The following is a 6,000-nucleotide window of genomic DNA, read 5'->3' on the forward strand; positions in this document are numbered from 1 at the left end:
CCTTCTAGTACTGTGTCGGACACCCCTTTGCCTCTGGAACAGCCTGAATTCTTCGGGGCATGGATTCTATAAGGTGTGGCATTCAAACATTGCTCAATTGGTATCAAGGGACCTAACGTGTGCCAAGAAAACATTCCCCACATCCTTACACCACCGCCACCAGCATGTACTGACAACAGGCAGAATGGGGCCATGGACTCATGCTGCTTATGCCAAATCCTGACTCTGCCATCAGCATGACCCAACAGGAACTGGGATTCGTTGGACCAGGTGATGTTCTTCTACTCCTCAATTGTCCAGTGTTGGTGATCACGTGCCCACTGGAGCTGCTTCTTGTTTTTAGCTGATAGGAGCAGAACCCGGTGTGGTCGTCTGCTGCAGTAGCCCATCCGTGACAAGGACCGACACCACTGTTGTACTGCGCCATTATTTGCCTGTTTGTGGCCCGCATGTTAGCTTGCACGATTCTTGCCATTCTCCTTTGATTTCTCATCAACAAGCTGTTTTTGCACACAGGACTGCCACTGACTGGACGTTTTCTGTTTATCGCACCATTCTCTGTAAACCCTAGACACTGTCGTGCGTGAAAAGCCCCGGAGGCTGGACGTTTCTGAGATACTGGAACCAACGTGCATGGCACTGACGATCATACCACACTCAAAGTCGCTTAGATCACTTGTTTTGCCAATTCTAACGTTCAATCAAACAGTAACTGAATGCCTTGATGCCCGTCTGCCTGCTTTATATAACAAGCCACGGCCACGTGACTTACTGTCTGGAAGAGAGAACCGTTTTCGTGAAACAGGATGGTGTATCTAATAAACTGGCTACTGAGTGTACATCGTAGCATATTTCTTATAAGGGTCAAGTTTTAACGCCTTGTGTGTCTGATCGCTATCCAGCCCAAATCCTTACTGAGCCTATCTGATGAGGAAAGTAGTACATTTAATGATCAAGAGGTCCATTGTAAATTATCAAATTAGATGAGTAAATAATCAAACATTCATATTTAGAAGCATATTTAAAACATCTATTTTTGGAAATTCGGTAACTAGTTGTTGTTGCCATGGTATGGCTTCATGTGTCTATACTGTCGTTGTGTGATGTCACTCTGGGCGCGCTCAGTGGTGAATTGATTGCTGAGGGCTGCCTGTGTGATGGATCGGGCCGTCTGGTTGGATAATGTATTCAGTATGCGTGTGTGTGCCTCTCTATCTGTTTGTGTGTCTGCCTGAGTGTATGTGTGTGTCTGTATCTTTGTCTGAGTGTGTGTCATTGTGTGTGTGGCTGTCTGACTTTCTGTCTCTGCATGTATTTCTATATTCTGTGTTCACCATGCAGTGTTCGTGTGTCTGGCCCACCTGGGTGACAGAGATACTGATGTGTTGACCCTCTCAGGTCATCATTTGCTATTGTCTGGTCAGGGTCTCCCTCTCTCCATCTCTCTCTCCAACCCTCCCTCCTTCCATCCCTTCCTCACTCCCCCTCTCCCCTTCTTTATTGATCTATTGCTCCAGTCGCTAACGCCCAAACGAAAGAGACACAACGTCCCACAACTCCTCCTTAAATCACTCTCTGACTGAAGAGAAAGAGAGAGTGAGACAGAGAGAGAAAGAAAGAGAGAGAAAAGGGGAGAGAGGCAATACAAGGATAGAAAGATAAAAAGGGAGACAGAGACAGAAAGAAAGATAAAGCGAGATGGAGAATGGGAGGTATAGAGAGAGGGATGGGGGTTAGAGCATGTTAGGAATGAACCTATCAATCCAGGGTGCCTATTATCTTGTGTGAAATGCCTTTCGCTAGAAGTCGCCTAGTTAGTGAGCCTGTTGAAAATTAATAAAACGCCGGCGGAGTGGCGGGCTGCCTGAGACAGGCCTGTTATTGATTAGGCCATGTCACAGGAATGGAAGGCTCTGCCATTAAAAGTACAAATTATGCGCCAGCTTTTAGCCATAGCTCTTACTCATGTGAGGGACAGACAGGCAGCAGTCGATGGGGAACTGGCCCCTGATTCTCAGACTGAGGCTGCTCTTATCAGGGATAAGTCTCTGTGTGTGTGTGTGTGTGTGTGTGTGTGTGTGTGTGTGTGTGTGTGTGTGTGTGTGTGTGTGTGTGTGTGTGTGTGTGTGTGTGTGTGTGTGTGTGTGTGTGTGTGTGTGTGTGTGATTTTATGTGTGAGTTGTATGGTGTTGAATAACTGTCTATGCGTTTGTGTGTTCTTATTGTAAATGTAAGAAAATGTGAATGTTTTGCTGATGGAACCCTGTATTTCCTTTTTGACTGTTATAACTACGGTTTAAATGCCAACATGTCTAACAACACAAAAGCAACACAAGAGCCAATGCGTAGATGGTCTAGAAGAGAAGGAGAGAGAAGTAGAGAGTGAGAGAGAGAGAGAGAGAGAGAGAGGGGGGGGAGGGGGAGAGAGAGGGAGATAGAGAGAAAGGGGAAGATGGAGGGAGAGAGAGAGGGAGAGGGAGATAGAGGGGGAGATGGAGGGAGAGTGAGAGAGAGAGGGAGAGAGAGGGGGAGATAGAGGGGGAGATAGAGAGGGAGAGAGATGGAGAGAGAGAAAGGGAGAGGGAGAGAGAGGGAGATGGAGATAGAGAGGGGGAGAGGGAGAGAGGGAGACAGAGAGAGAGGGGGAGATGGAGGGAGAGAGAGAGAGGGAGATAGAGGGAGAGGGGGAGATGGAGGGAGAGGGAGAGGGAGAGGGGGAGATAGAGGGGGAGATAGAGAGGGAGAGAGATGGAGAGAGAGAGGGAGAGGGCGAGAGATGGAGATGGAGATAGAGTTGGAGAGAGAGGGAGAGAGAGGGAGATGGAGATAGAGAGGGAGACAGAGAGAGAGGGGGAGATGGAGGGAGAGAGAGAGAGCGGGAGAGATGGAGGGAGAGAGAGAGAGCGGGAGAGATGGAGGGAGACAGAGAGAGAGGGGGAGATGGAGGGAGAGAGAGAGGGAGATGGAGGGAGAGAGAGAGAGAGAGAGAGAGGGGGAGATGGAGGGAGAGAGAGAGAGGGAGATGGAGGGAGAGAGAGAGAGAGAGAGAGGGGAAGATGGAGGGAGAGAGAGAGGGAGAGGGAGATAGAGGGGGAGATGGAGGAAGAGTGAGAGAGAGAGGGAGAGAGAGGGGGGGAGATAGAGGGGGAGATAGAGAGGGAGAGAGATGGAGAGAGAGAAAGGGAGAGGGAGAGAGAGGGAGATGGAGATAGAGAGGGGGAGAGGGAGAGAGGGAGACAGAGAGAGAGGGGGAGATGGAGGGAGAGAGAGAGAGGGAGATAGAGGGAGAGGGGGGAGATGGAGGGAGAGGGGGAGATAGAGGGGGAGATAGAGAGGGAGAGAGATGGAGAGAGAGAGGGAGAGGGAGAGAGAGGGAGATGGAGATAGAGAGGGAGAGAGAGGGAGATGGAGATAGAGAGGGAGACAGAGAGAGAGGGGGAGATGGAGGGAGAGAGAGAGAGCGGGAGAGATGGAGGGAGAGAGAGAGTGGGAGAGATGGAGGGAGACAGAGAGAGAGGGGGAGATGGAGGGAGAGAGAGAGGGAGATGGAGGGAGAGAGAGAGAGAGAGAGAGAGAGGGGGAGATGGAGGGAGAGAGAGAGAGGGAGATGGAGGGAGAGAGAGAGAGAGAGAGAGGGGGAGATGGAGGGAGAGAGAGAGAGGGAGATGGAGGGAGAGAAAGAGAGAGGGAGAGGGGGGAGATGGAGAGAGAGAGAGAGAGAGAGAGAGAGAGGGGAGAGAGAGAGAGAGAGGGAGAGGGAGATGGAGAGAGAGAGAGGGGGAGGGAGAGGGAGAGAGAGAGAGGGGGAGAGGGAGAGAGAGAGAGAGGGAGAGGGAGATGGAGAGAGAGAGAGGGGGAGGGAGAGGGAGAGAGAGAGAGGGGGAGAGGGAGATGGAGGGAGATGGAGGGAGATGGAGGGGGGGCAAAGGGAAAGAAAGAGAGGTGGAGAACGTCTATTTTTTTTTAAAGTGGATGCATCCCAGTATCCCTGTGCAGAGCAGCCATTTAATCATGTAACAAATTAAATGATATTATTTTGACACACAGCCAGATGTCTTGGCTCGTCTCGTCTTCAGTGTGAAGAGTGATGGAGAGAGGGAGTGAGGGAGAGAGAAGGAGATGGAGAGAGACGCTGAGAGAGGAGTGAGAGGTAAAATTAATTTGTCGGAGCGGTGTGTGTCAGATCTGCATATGCCGGGCGTTTGGAGTCAGCAATGTGATGTTGTCGTGTACATATGTGATGTGTGTGTGATGTGTGATGTGTGTGTGACGTGTGATGTGTGTGTGACGTGTGTGTGAGAGAGTAACAAGACAGGAGCCTGTATAAAGCTTCAATCAGCAGGCCGCTCGCCTCCTGCCTCTCTGCGCCTCTGCCTCACACATGATGCAGTGGCAGGAAAACACAGGTTGAAAGATGATTTTCCCTTTTAGGGACGGGGGAGTGGGCGGGGTGGTAGACGGGGGGCGTCAATAATTAATGACAAACACCTCGTGTCAGAAAGGGTGAAGATGCTCCATCCTGGGAACCTCAGGCCACTTTGAAGCCTGACACACACACAAACACACCCACACACACACACAATGTGCCCCTTTATCCTCAGTTGATCTGCCAAACCTGTAAGTTTCTCCCATCTCATACTTTGTGCGCTTACACATTTTTAAGTCTTTTTGTTTTTGTTATTGTTCCTCTTGTTGTTGTTATTGTTGTTGTTTTCGTGCGAGCTGAAACCATAGCAACTGTTTCTCAGATCTCCAATGGGAGAGGAGGAGGAGAAAGACTCCAAGCCACAGCGTCTTTGCTGCATGATTTATCACTGATCAAAAGTCTCTCAGACGATAAACGCTGTCAAGAATGTTCCCGTGTCGGGGAGGTTCCCGTGTCACGCAGGTTCCCGTGTCAGGCAGGTTCCCGTGTCAGGCAGGTTCCCGTGTCAGGAAGGTTCCCGTGTCAGGCAGGTTCCCGTGTCAGGAAGGTTCCCGTGTCAGGAAGGTTACCTTGTCAGGAAGGTTCCCGTGTCAGGAAGGTTCCCGTGTCAGGCAGGTTCCCGTGTCAGGCAGGTTCCCGTGTCAGGCAGGTTCCCGTGTCAGGAAGGTTCCCGTGTCAGGAAGGTTACCTTGTCAGGAAGGTTCCTGTGTCAGGAAGGTTCCCGTGTCAGGAAGGTTCCCGTGTCAGGCAGGTTCCCGTGTCAGGAAGGTTCACGTGTCAGGCAGGTTCCCGTGTCAGGCAGGTTCCCGTGTCAGGCAGGTTCCCGTGTCAGGCAGGTTCCCGTGTCAGGAAGGTTACCTTGTCAGGAAGGTTCCCGTGTCAGGAAGGTTCCCGTGTCAGGAAGGTTCCCTTGTCAGGAAGGTTCCCGTGTCAGGCAGGTTCCTGTGTCAGGAAGGTTCCCGTGTCAGGAAGGTTCCCGTGTCAGGAAGGTTCCCGTGTCAGGAAGGTTCCCTTGTCAGGGCTGACAGCTCTGCATGTCTACATTCAGGCCAAAAACATGGGAGAAACGGGCCGAAAGAGAAACAATAGCATTTTCATCTCTACTGTATGAAAAGTCTGTTTTTATTGTGTCTGTTGGCTAAAGACACAGGCGTAGCTAATGGTACATTACACCCCAGGCTTAGTGCCCCCTTGGCACTGCCCACTGTAGAAGCACAGGGCTTAGTTCGGATGGCACAGAGAGCAGTAAAGATGTTTAGCTTACTGAAGAGCTAGTAGAGAGAGGAATACCCACTCTGTGTGTGTGTGTGTGTGTGTGTGTGTGTGTGTGTGTGTGTACCTCAGTGAGCTGTGTGTGTGTGTGTGTGTGTGTGTGTGTGTGTGTGTGTGTGTGTGTGTGTGTGTGTGTGTGTGTGTTCCTCAGTGAGCTGTGTGCGTGTGTGTGTGTGTTCCTCAGTGAGCTATGTGTGTGTGTGTGTGTGTGTTCCTCAGTGAGCTGTGTGTGTGTGTGTTCCTCAGTGAGCTGTGTGTGTGTTCCTCAGTGAGCTGTGTGTGTGTTCCTCAGTGAGCTGTGT

This window comes from Salmo salar, chromosome ssa13 (assembly GCF_905237065.1).
Source record: "Salmo salar chromosome ssa13, Ssal_v3.1, whole genome shotgun sequence".
Taxonomy (NCBI): Eukaryota; Metazoa; Chordata; class Actinopteri; order Salmoniformes; family Salmonidae; genus Salmo; species Salmo salar.